The sequence below is a fragment of the Crinia signifera genome, chromosome 6 (genome assembly GCF_055691185.1).
Source record: "Crinia signifera chromosome 6, ASM5569118v1, whole genome shotgun sequence".
NCBI classification, from domain to species: Eukaryota; Metazoa; Chordata; class Amphibia; order Anura; family Myobatrachidae; genus Crinia; species Crinia signifera.
In genome coordinates this window covers 192,760,425-192,784,876 of record NC_139222.1, presented here as the reverse complement: position 1 = coordinate 192,784,876, position 24,452 = coordinate 192,760,425, and the positions used below count along the sequence as shown (strand labels likewise).

Here is a 24,452-nt window from a genome sequence, read left to right as displayed (position 1 = left end):
CACACCGAGTCCAGGTTTTATTCCTATCCCTGCATGTGACTTGATTTGTTACTCAGGCAGCTTGATTATTCCATCTGTGAATAAACAAGGATAGCCATAAAACTTGGAGTGTTGGTGTGTCTTGAGGACCGCTGGTCTATATTATATATGTTGATAATTTGGTTGTGCCCTCTTTCCAGCGGAAAGGGGTTTGGTCTCACAAAAAAGGGACATGGCCACACTAGAGTACTCCAATTCAAATCATGCCACACAGTCCAATCATTACATTACACAGCACGATAGTGTCCCTTATTCACATTATGCCAGGGTAGAGCTCACAGTAGAGCACCTTATTCAGGTTACACCCACAGCAGTAGATATCATTATACATGTTATGCCACACAGATGTAGTGCCCCTTATACCCCTTTCAGATTGCAAAAATAACCCTGGTAATTGCCGGGTCCACCCTTGTCGAGGTGCGGTGTGAAAGCACAACACCTATTAACCCAGGTAGATCAACCCACCAATTCAACCCATGTTATAAGAAGGGTTAAACCCGGGATGCCCGATATATAATGGGTGACCAAGGTTTAGTGTAAAAGTGTCGTAGCCAAGTTGTACCCGGCATTGCGATCTGAAAGTGGTAATATACACATGATGCTCCCCTTTGTTATCTAACTGCTGTTCAATCTGATATGTCTTTGCTTCAATCATGTTTGTCTTGCCTCTCCTACTTTTTCTCCCATTCTGGGCCAAATTCAAGCCCAATCAGAAGGGGCCAATCATATAATATGTGGACAAACCAAAGTGAATCCTGTCCCTCACCACATAACTGAATCTAAGGATAAAATATAAAAACAATTTACTTAATGTAATATTTTTTTCTAGGGTGCAGTGATTCAAAAACATTTGGGAACCACTGAACTATGGCTTTGTAGTTTTGCCCTGTTCTGCCTGTAGCATTGTAGAGGCAGCACACAGGTATTTACGCAAGTGGTGTGAAACTGAGAGTGGAGGAGACCTTGTACCAGGTGCTATTAGAAGGGTTGGTGTAGGAAACACCAGGTGTCAGAAACAATGTTTGAGTTACCTATTACAACTGAGTTACCTATTCATTATTTATCTGTTTTGCATTGATTCAGTCTGATATACCAGAGCTATTTAATGCTTTCTAAGACCATGCTTTTGAAACAGACTGTCCCAGTGAATTACGGGGACAATGGGTAGTCTTTCAGTGAGAAATCACTTTCTAGGTACATGGAGCTACTGAAAAGGGATCTGCAGATTCCTTTTAAGTGATTCTGCAGTCGATAGGCTACAATCGTCCCTTAAGTGTATTTAGTCCTCCTCCCTCCTGTTTCATCATGTTCTTCATCTACACCAGGCATGTCCAATGTTGGCCCCTCCAGATGTTGTGAAACTACACATCCCATCATGCTTTGCAATAGTTTTAGCATTCTCTAATAGCAAAACTGTGGCATAGCATACTGGGATGTGTAGCTTCACAACATCAGGATGGCCAACGTTGGACATGCCTGATCTACACTCATCCACCCTTGAGCTCTCTGCATGAACTCCACCACATTTTTGTCTTTTTTTTCCCCACGCCTCTTGCAGTTGCTTTAAACCTGCTATGGTCTAGCCCAGACATGTCCAACGTTGGCCCTCCAGATGTTGTGAAACTACACATCCCAGCATGCTTTGTAACAGTTTTGCTATTAGAGAATGCTAAAACTATTGCAAAGCATGCTTGGATGTGTAGTTTAAAAACATCTGGAGGGCCAACGTTAGACATGCCTGGTCTAGCCCACTGTTTCCCAAACTAGGGGGCTAATTCAGACCTGTTCGGTCGGGTCCCAATTCAGCCCCTTCTCTGGGTCTGTGCATGCGCAAACCCTGGAGCAAACTCTCATAGAGGGGGGGGCAGGTGATGGCAGCAGGGGAACGCTCAGCATTTTATGGGTGCCCCTATAAAAATGCTGGGCGTTTCCCTGGGATGGCAGATGTGTTGCTGTCTGCTCAGGGCAGGCGGCTGATGTCATATGACGTCAGCACCCGCCCCCTTTTCGTGATCTGTGGAGTGAATAAAAGTCAGTTTACACTGACTTTTATTACCAAAGGGGAGAGAAATCATTTGATGACCATCAAATGATTTCTCTCCCCTTCAGCCTAATGCAAGGGGATGTGTTTTCGTACACGTCCCTTTGCATGCTAACTGTCATTCGGCAGGGTTGCGTTGACCTGTTATCTAGGCTGCGCGTATACACAGCCTAGGGAACAGGTGTAAAACAGGCCCTAGGTGCTGTAGGGTACTTGCAGGAATACCACGAGTTAGAGGTCCAGGACCAAATAAAGTTAGATGTTACAGACAAAACAGTGGTTTTTAATCATAAACTATGGACAAACAATTGCAACCCCGTCCACTATTAATACCGTGTTCTCACTGCGAGTGAGAAATACACAGCTTTTACCCGGCATTAAAATGTTGGGGACAGCAGGGACGGACCCCCGTTCTCACCGCAAGGCAAATTCCTGGGTGAAGAAGTTCTACCTGGTAATTTGCCTTTTAACACGGGTTTTTATGAAATGAGAACAGGTCAACCCGTGTATGAGATCCGGGTATGCGACCCATTCACACTGCAAAAAAAAAACTGTGTTAAAAGGCAAAATTCCGGGTCGACATGCTAGCCCCGGAAATTTGCCTGCAGTGAGAACGGGGTATAACTGAACTTAAGGATGACTACCCCTTTCAGACAGAAAACAGAACCCGGGAATTACCCTGGTCCAGGAGGGTAGACCCGTTTTTTTTTCTGTCTGAAAGGTGAACCCGGGTCTAAAACCACTCCCCGTGTCACCACCTCACCCACCATCACCCTGCTCCATCATGCTATCTTGCCCCCATCACCTCATTCCCTCTCACGCCCCCTTTCACCTCACCTCTCCATTAATCAGGTTTCTGTGTGAAAGGGGTCGACATAGGAAATTCCCGGGTTTTCTGTGTGAAAGGGGTCAGAGCTTTTAGCTGAGTCTTAACACAGGTTTTTTGCATCCGGTAAACACTCGTGTTTTGGGGGTTTCTCTGTCTGAAAGTGTAAGCACAGGTTTTTTTTAAAACTTTAATAATTTTTGCTACATTTTTCAATAAGAAACTTTTGTCAAATGGTTGCCGTGAAAAAATGTAAAAAATACTATTGGGCGCCGTGATTTTAAAACATTTGGAAATTACTGCTCTAGCCCTCGGGTACTGGTTTTCCCTGCACCAGCTGCATTGTTAGCTGAATTGAGAGTTAACGACCCATATTCAATCCCAGGCTAAATTTTCACCGGGGGTAAAAACATACATTTTCGCCCTTTTTGGGGGCGAATTTGATTCGCTTATTCAATCCCAGTGCTGATCTCTTGCCTGGGTGAAAATTCTAGCATTGGTCAAAAACGTGTGTTCTGGCAAAATTGCCACAAATTGACATGGTTTTGGTGAATTTTCGCCCATGCCATTGGGCCGTGATTTAATACAGAATAGTCGAATCTCGGATGTTTTTTCGCCTGGTGAAAATTTCGGCTGGGATTGAATACCGGCTATAGTGTTAATTGTATACTGTACTACTTACTGTATTGTACTGTGCCATCATGTTTTGTCTTGTAATTTTCCCTCCGTATGGCACTGTGGATGACATGTGGGCCAATCTGTAGTAGTGATAACAATATCGTTCACGATATTATCATGCATATTCTCTAGTGTGTACCTATTATTTTGTTAAGGATGCATGACAATCCCCCCCCCCCCCCAAACTTTGTAAAATTTTGCCTAGTACAAGTGATAAAGATACTTTTTTCATAAAACAAGATGGACTGCAGTACAGCAAACAATGGGGCAGATGTATTAAGCCTTAACAAGAGATAAATGCAAGTGCGATAAGGAGAGATAAATGTCCAGCCAATCAACAGCTAACTGCCATGTTACAGGCTGTGTTTGAAAAAAGTCAGTAAGGAGCTGATTGGCTGGACGTTTATCTCTCCTTATCACATTTGCATTTATCTCTTGTTAAGGCTTAATACATCTGCCCCATAATATCTTTATTGTATGTCAAATCATTCAGTGTGTATAAACTATATCGTTCATTCTATAGCTCTGGAGTGTTCAAATAAAATCTTTAACAATATTGTTGCCTGAGCTTATTGCATAGTGTGTACCCAGCTGAACACAAAATATATCTGTGATCTCTCTTGAGTGTAGGCTTTTAAATAGTCGCATAAATGCTGTGGAACCTGCAATTTCCACATGATTTTCTAAAGACATTGATTTTGAAAAAAAGAAAGAAAAACATTGCAATACTACCTAAAATGAACATACTTCAATAGAAAATAAATGAATGTGTAGTCACATCTTAAAAAAACCTACAACTTTCACTGTTTCACCTATTATAGTATATCTGACCAGAGACCATTTATGGTTTACAAACTTTGATGGTCTATGGCAGTGGTAGCCAACCCTAGCCCTCGAGAGCTACCAACAGTTCACATTTTCCAGACAACCTAGCTGCTGCACAGCTGCACTCATTAATCACTGACACATTTTAAAAGATACACAGATGGAGCTAATTAGCTCACTTATGATTCTGTGACGAGACCTGCAAAACATGCACTGTTGGTAGCTCTCGAGGACTAGGGTTGGCTACCCCAGGTCTATAGCTGCCCATACACGCTGCTAAGCGTGCTGAGCCGATGTGTGCTTTGAGGTGCGCGCTGCCGCACACCTCATCGCACAGTAAAAAAAGTATGTGCTTGCACATACTTTTTGTACTTCGTTCACATCGCAACGCATGCAATGTGATGTGATCTGTGCTATTTAAGCCCACAACGCACGCCCGCTCGGGCTGCTTAAGGCCTACGACAGGTGGTTTTCTTTTTACTCATTGGTATCATCCCTAATGTTAAAGGAACATTGGCTGTTTATGGTCTTTTCTTTATGATGGTTCAAAACCATCAACCATAGATAGTACAGTTGTTGAAAGCCATCACTACAGTATATAATATAAGTTACTATTAATAGACTAAAAAAGTGAATAAGTTTAAATAAATGTTTTTGACCTAATTCAATCATAACAAACCTGATAATTTTGAAGTGTTGGAAAAAATATTACCCAAGTGATTAAAGTGGTTTCCTGTAATTCAAATAATCACGTATTATATTATTGCCTAATCTGTAACACAGTACAAGTGTCATATATAGCAAATTTGTTGCAAGAATGTAACACAAGGTAAATGTGTAGATGTTTCACACACCAGAAGCTAAAAACAGGTGTGTGTTTTTAGGAAATGTGCAACATCCGTGAGCACATGCTTTACATAAGTCACAGGTGCAGTTTTCATATGTTAAGCTGGGTACCCACTACTAAATATATCTGCAGATCAATTGATCTGCAGATATATCTACATAGGGATTGGACAGCTTGTTCTTTAGAAATGGTGCCCGCACCGAATGGACTGACATCACAACTGGGCAGGCGCTTTTGCATGTGCCAGCCCACTGAGCTGCCAATAACCGACGGCTCCTGCAGTGGCTGTATGGGTAGTCGTGGATCACCCATACAAACAGAACAATGCACAGATATATCAGGCATCAACTGTGTTGTACAGCTGACACAACAACGCTTTTCACAGATATATCAATGGTACATACTGGCCGATGGTTCATCAATATATCAGCCATTCAATTGAACAGCCAATATAGCGGCCAGTGTGTATGCACCTTTACTCACATCATGCTATAAATACGCTGCTCATAGAGACAACAAAACCCCAGGCACATCCAAATGCAACATAGGACAAGAATGGCACATTTAATTAAAATTTTATTTTGATCATTGTAGGTAAGAAAGCTTTAACACCTGATTCACAGAATAACCCAGGGGTGGGCAATTATTTCAGCTGGGGGGCCACTTAATACTTCCAGCAGATATTTGAGGGCCGCACTCCAAAATAGGGGGTGTGGTAACACCATATAACCCTTTTACATATCCTGCAACACAATAGTAGGCCCCTTACACTTGTCCCTGTGGTATCCTAGGATCCCACGGAAAGTATGGACATAAGCAATGAAATGCTGCTGGCTGCTTACCTTCTCCTTCTTGCATGGGTTGCTCTGCTCCTCCGCCTTGATGTCTCCCCCCAGTGACTGACTGCAGAGTTCCTTATAATGATGGTGGCAGCACTGCCTTATCCCCCTGCCCCCCAGCCAGGAAGTAACAGAGCAGGGGCGGATACACGGGCCGGGACTTCCTAAGTGACATCAGACGCTAGGCCACGTGGGGGGTGCAGCCAGCACCCAAAAGTTAATCAATACGGCTCCTCCCCCAGCGTCTGACATCACATAGGAACCCCAGCTGCCCCCGTGATGCGGCCAAGATCTCAGCGGTGCCGGGAGTAAGGACTGCAGTGCTGTAGCACTATGACAAGCACTATGACAAGCATACAGAAAAATATACAAGTGGACCACCTTCTGGCGCAGCAGCCAATTAGGTCTCAACAATTGCAAAGGAGACACCACTCCTAAAGAACCATAAACAATACCAAAATGCAAATTGAGACACACTGGCACTGAATATGTATTGCTACTTCCCTTCTGTTGAAGACAATATTCATAGGGGTTCCTTCCAGAGTTCTTTCATATATCCTCATATGTGGAAATATTCATGCAAAGAAGAATGTAAAGAACATATATGGTGAAGTACGTTTTTGACACAATTCTTCCACCCGTGTTCAGAGGTAGAGTGTTAAGTACCCTTTCACCATATCCTAGTAGAAAGCCATGATGCGTACCCAACCCACATCAAACAAGGGTAAAATAAAGCCCATCAAGGTATCTTTCTCCCACACAGAGGAAATTTGATAGGCACGATAAGGAAGGAGGTATGGTGCGTACCACAACTCACTCAAAGATATGTATTGCTGCTCCTATCAAGGTTTCGTTACTCGCCACACAGCGTAGGTTTCAAAACAGCAATCTTTAATACACGTTATCCTCCATATACAGAGAAATGACACATGGATAAAATCACATATACGGATAACACCAGAGTTCCCAGATGTCAGAAAGGCAAGTATATATCAAAGTCTTCAACCTGGTAAAGGTCCGGAATCTCATCCCAGGATGTATGTGACCAAGAGCCACCAACTTCCAATCTGGTATCTGGTGAATCCTTTCTGCTCCAACGCGTTTCGATCCAGATACTTGAATCTTTTTCAAGGTACAGAATAGTGGGCAACATATGGGTTTAAATACCCTACAGACAGGAAGTCCACTCGCTTCCTGTTTCCTGTCATTACCAATGCAAAAACTACTATTCAATTGAATAACTCCAGGAGTGTGCATCCTCTCCTGAGGGCACATTTTCTAAAACTGGCTAGTAAGGGGAAGTAGAGGGGAGGAGCCAGCACACCCTGGTTGAAGAAAATGTTATGTGCCTGTCTCCTGGCGGATACTCTCTATTCCCCAAGGTTATAAGACCTCAGTACCCCATATGAATGATAGTGAAAGAGAGGTTACAGATTTTAGTTAAGATTGGGATGAGCACAGGAGACAGAGATTTACTTATTTGTGAGGGTATAGGGTCAAGAGGAGAGATGGTAGAGTGGGAGGAAGAGAAAAGTGCAGATACTTCATCTTCATTCGGATCAAATGAAGTAAATGCGTCAGAGGGCTCAGGTATGGAATTGAGCAGATCACCAACTGAGTTGGAGCATACCAATTAATCTCTGATCTTATCAATCTTATCCCTGAAGTAGGAAGCAAGATCTTGTGCATGGATAGTGGCTGGTGGCTTGGGTGAGGGAGGGTTAAGAAGGGATTTAAATGTATTAAAAATAAGTTTTGAGTTAGAAGCTTGAGCAGAAATGAGAGTTTGGAAATATGTTTGTTTGGCAGTTTCCAGGGCATAACTATAGGACTGGTAGATAGTCTTCTATGTAAAGAAATCCATTGGACTGTGAGATTTACCCCATTTACGCTCAGCTTTGCGTGAGAGATTTTGTAGGTGTCTCATTAATTTAGAGTGCCATGGTTGGCGTCTAGGCCTACGTGGAGTGTAGTGGGTAACTGGAGCCACTTCATCCAGGGCTGTTTTGAGATTTTCAATATATAGTAAAAATCAGATAGAAAGTTAGTCTGATCGTCACAATGTTCAGCCACATGCAGGGTCAATGTGTGTTCCGCTTAGTATCGCATAGAAAAAAAGATTGTGCAGGCAAGTCTGTTACACCTTTCAGATGACAAAAGCAGGATCGGACAAGGGTTTTAAACACACATCAGACCCGGGTCAGTGATGTTTATAACGCATTCTTGACCCGGGCTATTCCCGGGTTTATTGCAGGGTGCATTTTTACTCAACCCAAGTTAAGAGAGTGTGATGTAATTTTTAAAGTACTTCATTGGTCTCTGAGTTCTGACTAAAGGAGGGGGTGATGTCTATACAAAGGAGGGGGCTGGGGAATGCTTGCAGTGCAGAAATCATGGCTGACAGAGCACATGTCACTCCATGATTTCTTTATCAATCCAGTTTGATATGGCTTTACAGTGCAGTATAATAGGTAGAAAGTACAGTGCAGTACACTATTTGCTGCTAAATTTTAGCTGTTATGCTTTTCCTCACTGTGCAGAAAAGTATGCAGGCCTCAGATGACCTGAAACTGAAACCAATCAGTAGTCTATTTAGGACAAGGAAATAAATAACCCAGGTCTGACCTGTGTATAACCCTTTCTTTTTTTCCTGCGTTGAAGTACTGGGTTATTAGACCCGGGTTATTGACTGTGGTACTTTCACATCGCACACCGACACGGGTTGACTAAGCAATAACCTGGGTCCGAAGGGGTATATTTTGACTATCTTGTCTGTAGAATGTATTTGACCCAGGGCCAAATAGCAAGATAGTCTAAATCTAAACTGCAGTTAGCCAAAATTGCATAGTCAAAATCTGTCATGAAAAAGAATCGACACGTGTGTCCACAACTTGTGTGAGGGGGTGGTAAGAGTAATGGTGTGTACACACGGTGAGATTCCCTTGCTATTCGACTTAGGTGCCTATACACATTACAATTATTGTATACAATATTGTATAAAATATCTCATCGCATCTCGGTTTTGCGATGAGATGAGATCTAGTACAAAAAGTATGTGCAGCACATACTTTTTGTACTAGATCTGATCTCATCCTAAAACCGAGATGCAATGAGATGCAATATTGTATACAATAATTGTAACATGTATGGGCACCTTTATTAATGCTGTGTACACACGGGTACAATCAGCATGAGATTTTGACTATATAGTCAAAATCGTATAGGGATCGTATGCAGATCGTATGCAAATTGCACAGGTTTTTTACCTTGCAATCCCGATGTGCGCTCCTGTGACATCACAAACAGAAACCCAGATAGACAGGGCTGCAATGACTATATAGTGGACATCTAATGCAGATAGCATAAATTGTATGTAAATAGTACAGAGATAGCAAAGGTTGCATAGCACTCGAATCTTATGCTGTGTACACAATCTGCATGAGATCCAGATGAGATTACAATTTAGACTATCTGCATACAATATATACAATTTAGACTATCTTCATACAATTTAGACTAAATAGTGCAGATCTGCACTATATAGTCTATGCAGCCAAGACTTTCTGGCTGCGATACGGGAGCATGCATCGAGATCGCATCTGGATCGCAAGGGATAAAACCCATACAATCTGCATGAGATCCAGATGAGATTTTGACTATATAGTCAAAATCTCATCTGGATCTCATGCAGATTGTACAAGTGGGTACACAGCATTATGCTGTGTACCCACTTGTACAATCTGCATGAGAGCCAGATGCGATTACAATTTAGACTATCTGCATACAATTTAGACTATCTGCATACAATTTAGACAGTCTAAATTGTAATCGCATCTGGATCTCATGCAGATTGTACAAGTGTGTACACAGCAATAGACAGGGCAGCCAAGACTTTCTGGCTGAGATATGGGAGCGCGCATCTTGATCGCATATGGATCGCTTGGGATAAAACCCATACAATCTGCATGAGATCCAGATGAGATTTTGACTATATAGTCAAAATCTCATCTGGATCTCATGCAGATTGTACAAGTGTGTACACAGCATCTGGTCGAATAGCTGTCTTCTGACTTTTGGAATCCCAACTGAAGGAATTTTGTACCCCACTCTCTGAGATTTTGCTGCAGTAAACAACTGTTTTAATAAACATCAAAACAAAATCTTAAGCTGGGTACACATATATACAATTGTCGTGCCGTTCGTCCGTTCTGGGTCAGACGGCCGTTCAATTGTATATGTGTGTACGCTGTCCCGTACGAGCGATAAACGGCAAAAAACTGTCTTGACCGTCCATACTTGGTCGGTCGAAGGTTCTTTGCGGTTTAATTTTCATCCAACAGGACGGCCCCATATCGGAACAAAAGTGCAGTGTGTACGCAGGTTCGATCGATATGCTGCCGTCCTTGCGACTATACTGCCAAAGCTGGAACGCCCATGTGGGCGTTTCATAGCTGCATCATCTCTCCTACAGCACAAGATGCGTTCACCTCTCCCCATGTATATTTAAAGAAATAATCATAATATACATGCACCCAATCTTTATAGCAGGTCGCCGTATCTGTCCTTAGTCACCCTGCCGGCTGCTATAAAGACGGGGGAAAGCGTCTACAGTCAGCCGGCAATTATACCTTGATTGTATTACTGCAACTGTTTCACTTTGTATGTTTCATACGTTGCTCTTATAAGCATTAAATTGAGACAAAGTATCAGATTTCAGAATAGTGTTAAACTGCGTTAATTGCTGCAGTATGATATTGTAAGTACTGTATATAGTAATAGACTGGGGTAAGTCACAAATAATGAACTACACTAGTTGCTGCAGTGTAGTATAATAAGCACATTGCATTCAGAACGCACACTTCAATAAATCCTGTGTGGAGGTGACAGGGTTAATGTAGTTTACGGAGCCGCGGCTTGCTGCTCATGATATATAAGTGCAGGCTGTCACAACAGAAAGGAATTTGAGCAGCACAAGCAGACAGGCAATAGCCCTTAAAAGGGCTAATTGATATCAAGGCACAGTTGCTGCACACGGAGTGCCAAACGGCTATAAAGACGGGTATGCGAGTATAGTCAGTTTGCGGTAGTCACCCTAGTCAGTTTGCGGTAGTCACCCTGGTATAGTCAGTTTGCGGTAGTCACCCTAGTCAGTTTGCGGTAGTCACCCTGGTATAGTCAGTTTGCGGTAGTCACCCTGGTATAGTCAGTTTGCGGTAGTCCCCCTAGTCAGTTTGCGGTAGTCACCCTGGTATAGTCAGTTTGCGGTAGTCACCCTAGTCAATTTGCGGTAGTCACCCTGGTATAGTCAGTTTGCGGTAGTCACCCTAGTCAGTTTGCGGTAGTCACCCTGGTATAGTCAGTTTGCGGTAGTCACCGTGGTATAGTCAGTTTGCGGTAGTCCCCCTAGTCAGTTTGCGGTAGTCACCCTGGTATAGTCAGTTTGCGGTAGTCACCCTAGTCAATTTGCGGTAGTCACCCTGGTATAGTCAGTTTGCGGTAGTCACCCTAGTCAGTTTGCGGTAGTCACCCTGGTATAGTCAGTTTGCGGTAGTCACCCTAGTCAGTTTGCGGTAGTCAACCTGGTATATAAAGTCAAACTGACTATACTCGCATACCCGTCTTTATAGCCGTTTGGCACTCTGTGTGCAGCAACTGTGCCTTGATATCAATTAGCCCTTTTAAGGGCTATTGCCTGTCTGCTTGTGCCGCTCAAATTCCTTTCTGTTGTGACAGCCTGCACTTATATATCATGAGCAGCAAGCCGCGGCTCCGTAAACTACATTAACCCTGTCACCTCCACACATGATTTATTGAAGTGTGCGTTCTGAATGCAATGTGCTTATTATACTACACTGCAGCAACTAGTGTACAGTAGTTCATTATTTGTGACACACCAGTCTATTACTATATACAGTACTTACAATATCATACTGCAGCAATTAACGCAGTTTAACACTATTCTGCAATCTGATACTTTGTCTCAATTTAATGCCTGTAAGAGCAACGTATGAAACATACAAAGTGAAACAGTTGCAGTAATACAATCAAGGTATAATTGCCGGCAAGGACTGTATGAATTAACGGCGGTTAACAGTGATTAATGTGACTTCACAGGAACCTTAACCTTAATTATCCTGTGATGGTTCTCCAATGTGTCTTAAATAAACACTGTTATCACTGTGTGTCTGACCCCTGATTTTTATGTGGGGATGACACCTTAATGACTGAGATACTGCAACCAACATTTCACGTTGAGGTGATCCCTTAACTAGAGGATGTCAGTCACCTCTGTGTTGTGGTAATAAATCCACACCATGTTCAGTGGATGCAGCATCTGGGGATCAAGTAGGTTAAATGTGAGCGTAGCAGCTACAGTTAAAGTATAGACGCTAGTCACAATATAAAGGAGACGCATCAGAGAGTCTATGTGTTCCGTCTATGTGTTATCTATGGTCTTCTATGTGTTCCGTCTAGCATTTCAAAGGTGCTCTGTTCTGAACATGAATTTCCCAGACATGGGGCACATTATGTTACACTGTGGCAATGTAATGTGTAACATAATGTGCCCCATGTCTAGGAAATTCATGTTCAGAACAGAGCACCTTTGAAATGCTAGACGGAACACATAGAAGACCATAGATAACACATAGACGGAACACATACTCTGTGATGCGTCTATGACCTGCCGGCTGCTATAAAGATGCGGAAAGTGACTACCTAGTCACTTTGCCGTATCTGTCCCTAGTCAACCTGCCGGCTGACGCATACCCCGTCTTTATAGTGGTCCACCTATATATGTTGTTTAGGTTCTGTAATCACGCCCCTTTGTTTTAGTATGCCCTTAACCCAGCCCATTATGATAATTATGTTTATATATATCGTGTCAAAAGCCCAAATCGGGAGAGTGTGTACGGTGGTACAATCTTTTTCTTGCGACTGTTTGGACGGGAGTACATCGGACGTCGCAAGTAAAATTGTACAGGTGTGTACGCGTGTGATCGGCTGTTGTTTGTGGACGGTCCGACGGGAGTACGGTCGGCCGAACGGTTGCAAGAAACAGGGATTGTATATATGTGTACCCAGCTTTACACCTTCATTTCCACTTACAAATGTGTTCTCATACAATTGCTGCAGTAAGGCCTCCCATCACCTTTTTCTGAAAATGTGTTGTCATCTCAACAGCCAGACTTTGCTCATTAAAGCAGTGATGAACAGTAGGTGTAATTTCTTGTGCATTTGAAAAACATGGAAGTATATCATGGAAAAGCTTTGTAGCAACATTAGTATAAAGTCGCAGATTTGACTGGCAAAATGCGCAAGGAATGCTGTGACTACATCAGACTCAGAATCAGCCCCAATGAGCTCATCCACTTAACCCTTTCAGTGTGAAGTGAATTTGTCAAAATAGGTGTGAAAATTGGCAAGCAAACATTTTTATTCATCATAATGACCTGTATTGTTTACCTTATATATGGAATTTAAACTTTTTCTTTTACACAACATTTTTTTATTTAAATTTATATAAATGTGAGTGATGCTGGCATTTTTAGCCAATATTTTGCACATCTCTCACAGAGGTGTTGGGTTAAGGGCCATTTAGAGGAGGACCAAAGATGGAAAAAGGGGGGCATTTCTTTCCCATATTCTGGGACTGGCCAGGGTTTGCTTCTTTCGACAAATTTCTTGGCCTCGGCAATGGAACGGCAACAACCAATATGAGTACAGTAGTATCAGGTTCACTCAGATGGCCAATGTTTTGGCAGAGTAATCCAATTCTTAGGACACAACAGCAGATGAAGGACGCAGGTAGGAAGTGTCTATATACACAAGGCATTTACTGCATTATTAGCATTTTTACATTGCTTTCCCTGCGTCTGTCCCAGACTGTAAGATGACAATTAATAGCTGATTGGCTACTTTTCGAGTTTAGTACATCTGGCCCCTAATCTGAATCAGGCCCTGAATCAAATTTGCTAGGAAAAAGTCCCTAGTTTGATTTTCAACACAATACAACCATAACATTGATAGAAAAATATATCCAATGCCATCCATATTTGCCATGTCCGAGATCAGAAATCAACCTAAAGAGAAAAATACTGGCATCTCCAAAACGACATAAAAATACCAGGAAACTCAAGATGTAAGTAAAAAAGGGACAATCAGCTCTCAAGTGCAGATAATAGAATTGTAGATCTGGTCATCCTGAAAAGGAGAGCCCAATAAGGAGGGAATGGTGTGGTATAACACCCTGACAGTCGGTATTCCAACAGTCACTAGCCCGATATCGGAATCCCAACTGCCCAGACTCAGACAGTGGGGGGGAACGCAACAAAGCCCCTTGCGGCCTTGCTGCACTCGCCACCTTTTATATTCTCCCTCTATGAGGGTTGTGGACCCCCACGAAGGAGAATACCCTCTGCTCGTGTGTCTGGCTTTTAGCAGTCGGGATTCTGACGTTGGGGTATTGACTGTCGGAATCCCGACTGCCGGTGAGTCCTCTCTAAAATTTATTTTATTTATTTACAGTTTCTTATATAGCACAGCATATATTGGTCAGCTTTACAATTGGAAATAACAGTGATAAAACAAACTGGGTAGTAACAAACCGACATAGAGGTAGGAGGGCCTTGCTGACATGCTGCATGGATGGTGTTAGCATTACTGCCTCACAGCACTGAGCTCATGGGTTTGATTCCCACCATGGCCCTAACTGTGTGGAGTTTGTATGTTCTCCCCGTGCTTGCATGGGTTTACTCTGGTTACTGTGGTTTCCTCCCACAATCCATAAATATGCAATTAGGTTAATTAGCTCCCAACAAAATTCGCCCTAGAATGTCTGTGTGTGTGTGTGTACATGTGGTAGGGAATATAGATTGTAAGCTCCACTGGGGCAGGGACTGATGTGACTGTTCAAATATTCTCTGTAAAGTGCTGCGGAATATGTGTGCGTTATATAAGAAACTGGTAGTAATAATAATAATGATAATAATAGGAAGGAAACATAAGGATAGGATATTATGTTTGTTTTTATATATATTTAGACAAAGAAGATGGCAGTAGTAATAATCAGTAAAGAAAGGGAATTTCCTTCCAAGGAAAGAACTTTGAACTATTGGAGTCCGCAGATTATAAATAGATGAAATTAAACACTAGCTAGCTGGTAGAAGAGAGGAGATCTATCATAACAATGGGTTGCCACCTGCTGGAGAGAGAGGAAACATAGAGAATGAAAAAGCACAAGCTATATTAAGCCTCCATCTAACAGTAAAGTTATCAAATAAAACACTCTTATGCAGGAGTAGTGAGAGGGAAGGCAGTAAATTGTATGTCGCAGTCAATGATGATACAACCTTTAAAGAGAGGGTCCAATTTAATATTTGCATATTTTTTGTTTAGTTCTTTGGAATGGGTTTGTATCAATTGATATGCTTGCCTATCACATACCTCCCATCTGTCCTGATTATTGAGGGACCTTTCTGTTTTTTTGGGACCGTACCACCTGGGTCTTATTGTAAAGATATGGGGGAGTGGCTCACTAAGACGTGCGGGCATAAATGTTTGATGTGTTTCATGCTTTTTTACTGCCTAACTTCTGACTGATACCTTCCTTCCTTCATATCTATATATCTATATCTCTATATATATCTATATATATCCTTCGTTCTATTGACGTCGCTAGGCCACACCTAGCGACATCAGAAAGCTTACCTTAAAACGCCACTTTCAGAAGAATGCTTTGAAAAACCAGGAAGGTACGGAGACCCTTAGGGACTCACAAGTAGGAGGAAATGGTACAGGCTTAAAGAGACAAAGCACGTACTACCCGGTGGAATCATGGGGTTCGAATGTTGAATTGTTTGCCCAATTGGTCAAAAAAGACTTTGACAAAATATCGGAAAATTTAACATTAAAAGGAAAAACAGCACTGAAAGAGCTAATGAGGAATAAAAATCTGGTTTTAAAGCAAGCCAATAAAGGGGGTGGTTTGGCAATTATGAGTATAGATAATTATGTGAAAGAAATGCATCGATTGTTGTCTGACCCAGTTTCGTATAAAAGTCTGTCTGAGGATCCCACTACTAAATTTGTAGGGGATCTAAAAAACTTAATGGATGAAGGAAGAAAGGAGGGTTTGTTACATAAAGATGAATATGAATACATCGTTAATGAACATCCTAGAGTGGCAACCATATACCATTTACCTAAGTTGCACAAAAACCCGATTTCCCCTCCAAGTCGTCCCATCGTTTCTGGGATAGAGTCCCTGACAGCAAGACTGTCAGAATATGTGGACCATCATTTACAAAAATATGTCCCAAAATTAGATTCTTATATTAAAGATTCCACCGCTGTGTTACAGGTGCTTGAGACAGTGGAGTGGAAAGATGAATTTTATTGGGAAACAATCGATGTTAACGCATTGTATACGTCCATCCCGCATGAGAAGGGTTTGGAATCCATAGATAAAGTGTTATTAAGGATGTTACATTGTCAAAAGAGAAAGTGTCTTTTCTGGTTAAATGTTTGAGATTTGTGCTGAAGTACAACTATTTTACATTCTTGGGTCAGTACTATATACAGCTGTGCGGGACGGCGATGGGGACGATAACCTGTATTTGATATAATTGAAAATACGGATAATAATTCCGGTATTTGGAATCAGGTGAAAGAGGGATTTAGGTGATCTATGTCTGGAATTAGTTTCCCCCGATAGGGGGTATAAATATGTAAACATGTCCTATACTCCACATGCCTTGAAAAAGAGACCATTGTGGTCTAGAAACGCGTTGGCCGTGGAGTAGAGGAGTGACTACTTTGGATCTTCACCGTGAGAGGCTGCAGGGACGCCTGGTATATACCATCTGCCTATTTGTCTGCATATGTTTTGTGGACATCTGAACTCGGTGAGAGTCTGCTGTTTTGACACCCCCTTGCTTGTGTTTTAAACGTTGTGTGAATAAAGCAGTATTACACCATACTAGCTTTTTATCTCTTTTATATGTGCAATTGGAACTGGATATCTGGGTGATCCGACGGTGACGAGACTGCTCCCCCCAGGGATTCTTGGTCTGCCTTAAACAGTAGACCAAATTATAGGGTACGTGTCCCCTTTATTTATTTGACATTGCAAAATAATATATATCTCCATATTCCCATACGGTATTATACAATTGTGGTTTTTATCTTTCTGTGTTTTGGGTACTCATCCACAGAAATACACTCAATATCAGCGCCTAAGGAAACTGTCGGCATTTCTTTCTTGTGTATTTGTTTCTGTATGTTAGGTGATACATACAATCCGACAGAAACCTAGGGCAGCGATTAAGCACCAGATTAATCCAAAAATCTATTATTTTCTGGTACTCTTTACCTATCACGGCGCCCATCGCGGGCATCGCGGGTACATTTATGTCTGGCCGCGACGCGACCGACGCGATGCCCGCGATTTCCCATTGAAACCCATGTTAAACATGGAAATCGCGTCGGTCGCGTCGCGGCCGGCCATAAATGTACCCACGATGCCCGCGACGCGATGCACCCGATTTCCCATAGCAATCAATGTTAAATGGCCCGACCGACGCGATTTTACTGTTAAATGCCTCAATGGACCCGATGTGGCCATAGGAAACAATGTTAAATGGGCCACAGAGGCCAAATAGGCAACCTTGACTGGGAAATGGCCACCCCAATTGTTACCGCCACCCCACGATCAACGTCAACCCGAAGCGTGGCGAGCGCAGCGAGCCCGCGAGGGGCGGCGGTACGCGCCCTCCGACCTTTTCATACCCCCACTATCCACGTCGGCGTGGAGTTGAGAATAGAATAGTGTGGCGAGCGCAGCGAGCCACCGAGCCCGAAGCGTGGCGAGCGCAGCGAGCCCCGCGAGGGGACGCGGATACCTTCACAGCTATACGCGTCCCCTCGCGGGCTTCACAGGTATCCGCGTCCCCTCGCGGGGCTCGCTGCGCTCGCCATGCTTCAGGCTCGGTGGCTCGCTGCGCTCGCCACACTATTCTATTCTCAACTCCACGCCGACGTGGATAGTGGGGGTATGAAAAGGTCGGAGGACGCGTACCGCTGCGCTCGCCACGCTTCGGGTTGACGTTGATCGTGGGGTGGCGTAAACAATTGGGGGGGCCATTTCAGAGTTCAGGGTAAGTATTTGGGCTCTAAGGCCCATTTAACATTGTTTCCTATGGTAAAATCGGGTCCATTCAGCCATTTAACATGAAAATCGTGTCCATCGGGCCTTTTAACATTGATTCCTATGGCAAATCGTGGGCATCGCGTCGCGGCCATCGTGTGCACATTTATGGCCGGCCGCGACGCGACCGACGCGATGTCCATGTTTAACATGGTTTTCAATGGGAAATCGTGGACATCGCGTCGGTCGCGTCCGGGCATCTTTAGCCCGCATACGACGCGACCGACGCGATTTTTTACCTCACGATGCCCACGATCAAGATCGTGGGCGCCGTGCTAGGTAAAGAGTACCTATTTTCTTTGTATTTGGGGGAGTGGGAACAGGAACATCTATCCAGTGAGAATCCCTACTCAGAAAATATTATAAAATACAAACGCTACATAGATTATTTATTAACAGTTTCTTATATAGCGCATACATATTATGCAGCGCTTTGATTTAATAGTTGTTTGGAGAGGACCAGAAAATGTATATTTAGAATTTATACAATATATTCATAACAATGAATACAACTTAAGCTTCACGTATAAATTTAATGCTACTGCCAGAGAAAGAGTTGTTTTGTCCCTTTGTTATGCAGTATAGTGCTCAAACTAACGACATCAGACACATTCTTAATAAACATTGGTTATTAATTAAAATGGACCCCATCTTAAAAGATTTGGTTCCAAATTGTCCATATATTTAAAAGAGCTAACACTCTAAGGAATAAGCTGTCACCAAGCCTGCTGCCCATAGAACCAAAACCGGTGATCTCACGGTTTGGTATGACTCCATTTTTAGGTTTCTCGTGTTCTAGTAAGTGTAAAATGTGTCCACACAGCATGAAAGGTTGTAAAAAAATTCAAGGTGTAAGGGGAAAGGAGTTTAAAATAAAAGGACCAATTAATTGTAATACAACTCATGTAATATATCTTTTGAGCTGCCTGTGAGGCAAGAGATATGTTGGACAAACAAAAAGGGCATTAAAAGTGCGTATATTAGAGCACTACAGAAATATAAAAAATAAATTGAAAAATCATAGAGTGCCCAGACATTTTTTAACATGCCAGAATGAAGACCCAAGTGGTATGAAAGGGGGGGAACAGAGAAACACAATTATTAAAAATGGAATTGTGGTGGATGTACCATCTTGCCACATTGGCCCCTGAAGGTTTAAATGAGGGAATGGAGATCACCTCCTTCATTGGCTGATATAAGCTATTCCCCATAGACTTTTACCTTCTAAAAGACGCTGCCTCTGAATGAAGAGGTACCGTACATTCCCAATTTTTTTGCTTGTCCGATCAACTATATCTCTTGACAATTGATCTCTATTAAATAGAGAGGTTTTATTAGTAACACTTGGATCATGAAATAGAATTGTTCCGTATATGTAAATTATATGTGCCACCTTATGCCGGTTATGAATATTCATGCATGAAGGTCAAGGCAATATAGTTTCTAAATTGTCTCTCTTTTTTTAATTTTTTACATTTTCTCTTTTATATATAAAAAATCTGTCTTGTACTTATCACATACTTTTATAATTGTTCCTTTATTGTTTATATTGCTTGGTACGAATATCGTGTCACTTTATGGCTGAATATCAAAATAGTTGGATTAGAATATACGTGTTTTTTTTTTTATACATGTTTTATATATATATATATATATATATATATATATATATATATGTTTTATATATGATTGTCATTGCTCTGTATAAGAGAAAATGTTTTAAAATGTGTAATACTGACAGCCGCTATTATTGTTCTTATGTAAGGGTCTGGACATGGGTTCAGAGAAATCAGTCAATTGAGTTGATTATCCATGCTGACACCTGTTAAAGCGGGTTGAGGTGGAGGATTAAAGAGGTAACTGACTGTCCCTAGGCCAGCCCTCTGATGAAGTCGATGACGAAACGCGTTGGGCCGTGGCCTAGCGACGTCAATAGAACGAAGGAGCTTGCGTGCTAACCGGCTCTAAAGATTACAAGGTGCTGGGCACCACTTCATGCTGATTTGTCTGCGGTACTCTATACCGCTGTTCCTGGTACGTGACCCTATCCCTATTCCGTGTTTGTGTGCATCAATAAATTGTTTATCAACTTTTACCTGCACTATGGAGCGCCTGTTCTTATTATACCTCTAGATCTGCTACATCTGTTTTTGGACACAGGAGGACAGAGCTGCCAGATCAAGTGGGAGATCTGAGTGCATTCAAAATATACAGGATTGAACTGTGACTAAGGACTGAACAAAACGTCTATATATATATATATATATATATATATATATATATATAGCAAACAGGATGGTCCGGCACATCCACAGACAAAAGTTCCTCTGGCGGGTGCCCGCAATACGCCCAGGCGTTATACAAGAAAGTAAAGAATGCAGCACTCCAGCTCGAATATATAAATCTTTAGTGAACAGTGTCAGCTCGGCAACGTTTCAACATCAAGTGTCGTCCTCAGGCTTGTTGCATAATATGTAATGGAAGGTGTTTGGCAGAATACGTAATGGACATTATGGTGTGTGGCTTAACGTGTAAAATGCATTACCGTGTAAATTTTTGCAGCGCGCCTTCGGAGTGCAATGTCCCTGTTTGTGGAATTTATTGTGCATTTTGGCTCAATCCGGTTAGCATTATGTGAATTTTGTCTCAATCTGTCTGGCATTATGTGAATTTTGTCTCAATCCATGTGGCATTGGGGCAGATGTATTAAGCCTGGTGAAGAGATAAACTGGAGATAAAGTGGAAGTATATAACGCACCAGCCAATCAGATCCCAACTGCCATATTTCAAACACGGCTGATTGGCTGGTGCGTTATCTCTTCCATGATTTCTCCACTTTATCTCTTCTCCAGGCTTAATACATCTGCCCCATTATGTGAATTTTGGCTCAATCCGTGTGGCATTATGTGCATTTTGGCTCAATCCGTGTGCCATTATGTGAATTTTGGCTCAATCCGTGTGTCAGGGGGTGAGATGTACTATGCCTTGATAAGTGATAAACCACCAACCAATCAGCTCCTGCCTGTCATTTTTCAAAAACAGCCTGTGATATGGCAGGTAGGAGCTGATTGGCTGCTCTCCATTTTATCACTTTTCAAGTTTAGTACATCTGGCCCATTATGTGAATTTGGGATCATTTTGTTTGGCATCATGTAGAAGGGTTAAGTATAATGGGTCTACTATTTTGTTGCATATGTGTAGAAGTGGTATATGGTGTGGTACACTATACTCAAGAACAAGCCCCCTTTTGTGTGGCCACAACCCCTTTCCCAGAGTGTGCGTGCCTTTGGTGCGCACATTACTACATCCTTCACTTTGGTCGCCAAGGTGGGCCTGTGTACTTTAAAGGCCAGGGTCTATGTATAATACCATTCCCCCTCTCTCTGCCCTCCTCCACTCTCTCTCTCTGATTGGGCACACTGCCCCCCCCCCCACGCCCCCATCCCCTCCCTCTCATGGTGCCCCCCCCTGTCATTTTCTCCTGGATTCACCCCTGTTCGGGGGATACTTAATATTTGCAGCTAACCTCTGAAAACAGGTGTTTTCGGGGGATATAGTCGCAAATATTGAATGATAAATGATGAGTCCAATATAGGGGTGGATTGGTCCACCGTGAGACCGGTGGGCCGGTACTGATTTGGCCTCCTTTTCCCTGTCTGGGCCGCCGCTTTCCCCTGGCTGGGCCGCTGGCCTCAGACTGCGCTACCACAGTGGTTAGTGCCGGCGGTCGCTTTCGGGTGACGTCACCTGGGACTGAGCGTCTTCAGCGCGGATGGCAGTGGGCGTGCGTGGCCTCAAGCAGCGTGTCACCAGCTTGGTAAGTGACGCGCTCCCCATCCCCCCAGGCTCCTTACCGTGACAAAGCCCCCCCCACACCCGCCGGTGGGCTGCTTGATGAATGCAAAGTCTCTGGAGACTTCCACTGGTAGTACTTGTAGCTAGCCATGAGGGCAGGGGCCTATACAAATAATGTCTCCATGCAACGCAACATGCCGAGACAGATCACTGGCAGCAATGATTAGCATCAGCTGGTGTGTCAGATAGATTACACACCGACTGCAAAGTGCAAATGAGCCAACATGACTGGGATAGTGGAGAAATCTGGGTCAGGTCGTCCCTGTATTTATTTGCTTTATTCTTATATGGGGGGATATAATATTACAATGTAAGATTGTTTCAGATAACTCGCAGATCTGACTGCTATATGTCTCTGTGTCACTGGTTGTTCAGAACACTACCAACATGTAGCATTTTGTAGCAGAAGGACCTCTCAGTGCCAAAGAGGCAATGAACCAAAACGCATCCTCTATATCTAGATTACTATAGAGCACAATTTACTAACAATGTAATGCTAATCATCACCACCAATATTACACTATATGATAATATTCCACATTATTATACACGCAGGAAACACAACAGCAGAGCATTGGATAACACTTCCCTTTTTTCTCGTAAACCATAATCAAACTCTAGAAGGTAAAACTGGACACGGGGGCGTGGTTTAGTGACAGGAGGCGTGCTCTCTCAGGACATGCCGTGCGGGCTGCGGAAGGGCATGGCTCTGTCGCACAGCTACTAACGCGAGCGCCCGGCTCCGTCCTACCACGAGCAGCTAGGCCGTACTATTGCTGTTCCCAATGTGGTCCGCCCCGGGAGTGCTGGCTTCTGATTGGGCAGGGGGAGCGGCACCTGGTGCTGCAGCTGTTCCTGCTTTGTAGACAGTCACTCACATACAGCGTGGTGACAGAGAGTTCCTGCAGAGGTGTACCCATTGCCGGTGAGTGCACCCTGACTATTATCATGTGCTCTGAGAAGAGGCACACTCCTTGTGCCCATTCACAGCTGTTGCTTATTAGTGCCCCAGTGTGTGAGACTTGGCCAATTTCATTCATTCGTTTATTTACTTATTTGGCCGTTTCCTTACTATTTACTTATCAAAACCTGTCACCATAGCTATTATTGCATAGACAATAGTTAACCTGTACATGCAGTAATAGCTGTGGAGCATGATTCCATTTCAATGTATATCAAACATATACATTCAAATGGTATCATCAGTGCCAGTTACCCGCATTAGTTATAATATATATGTTAAATAAGGTTTATTCGGACAAACTTCACCATCTTCCTGAAACTAGGAATGTATACAGTAAATTGCGTTTAGAATTGAATACATAGGCATCTGTTTATTGTTATGTGTATTGTGTGAAGTTAGAAGAAAATAAATACCACAACAAATATTTGCAAACAAATGAATTTTGCAGGCAGCAATGTTGTTGTCAATACTTGCTACATTTCCCAAAATATATAGTTAATGTTATCTAAAAATATCTCGCAAAACAACATTTAAGTGGGTATGGGTAAAACCCGGACCAGGACAAAACCCCCGGACTGCCGGACCAGACATCAAACAATGAATTTTGGAGCTTGTAGCGTCCGGTCCGGGGGGTGTCCTGTCCGGGGGGCTGCCTGTGACACCTCTCACCAGGTAGAGGAGGGGGGGGGGGGTAGAATAAAGCCTCCCTGTATGGTCCGGGCATGTAGCAAAAACCGGACGGTCCGGACCACACCGGGAGGCTGTTAATCTCCCCTCCCCCATGACCCTGGTGATAGCTATCATAGGGACCCCCCGGACAAGACACCCCCGGAACAGGACACCCCCCGGACTGGACCCTTCAAGCTCCGGACTGCAGATTTTGATGTCCTGTCCGGAGTTTGGTCCGGGTCCTGTTTTTACATAGTCCCCATTTAAGTACATATACACTCATATATGGAACAAGACCTGTCCTGTGGGTGGCGCATGACACACCCCTTAATGGCGAGCCATGCAAAATAATACTGCCATCTATAATCTCCCTGAAACTAGTTTACAAAAGTAGGCAAGTATGCAGTAGTATAGATAGATCAGTATGATGTGTAGTATGTCATGTAGGACACCATGCTGAATTTGCTGGCATGGCATTGTACACGCTGGGCTCTATTTACTAAACCTTCGATGGGGTTAAAATACCCACCAAACAGCTCATAACTGTCATTTTTCAGACACTGACTGTCTGGTACTTTATCTCCATCCCCTTTATCTCCATGCAAGCTTAGTAAACAGACTTCTGTACCTTTTCATTGGCCATTCAAGATGGCTGGTCAGGAAG

At 43.0% G+C, this 24,452-nt stretch overlaps 1 protein-coding gene across 2 annotated transcripts in view; it reads left to right on the top strand.

Moving 5' to 3' along the window:
- LRRC20 (leucine rich repeat containing 20) overlaps positions 1-24,452 on the top strand; it is a 586,357-nt gene that overhangs the window by 7,363 nt on the left and 554,542 nt on the right. Inside the window, exon 1 of one of the 2 annotated variants that reach the window (XM_083148476.1) lies at positions 22,854-23,080. The exons of the other annotated variant lie outside the window; for it this stretch is intronic. The gene's annotated coding sequence lies outside the window, so the exon portion shown is untranslated. Of the gene's footprint in view, positions 1-22,853; positions 23,081-24,452 lie in introns of those variants that run through there. 2 annotated transcript variants of the gene reach the window in all.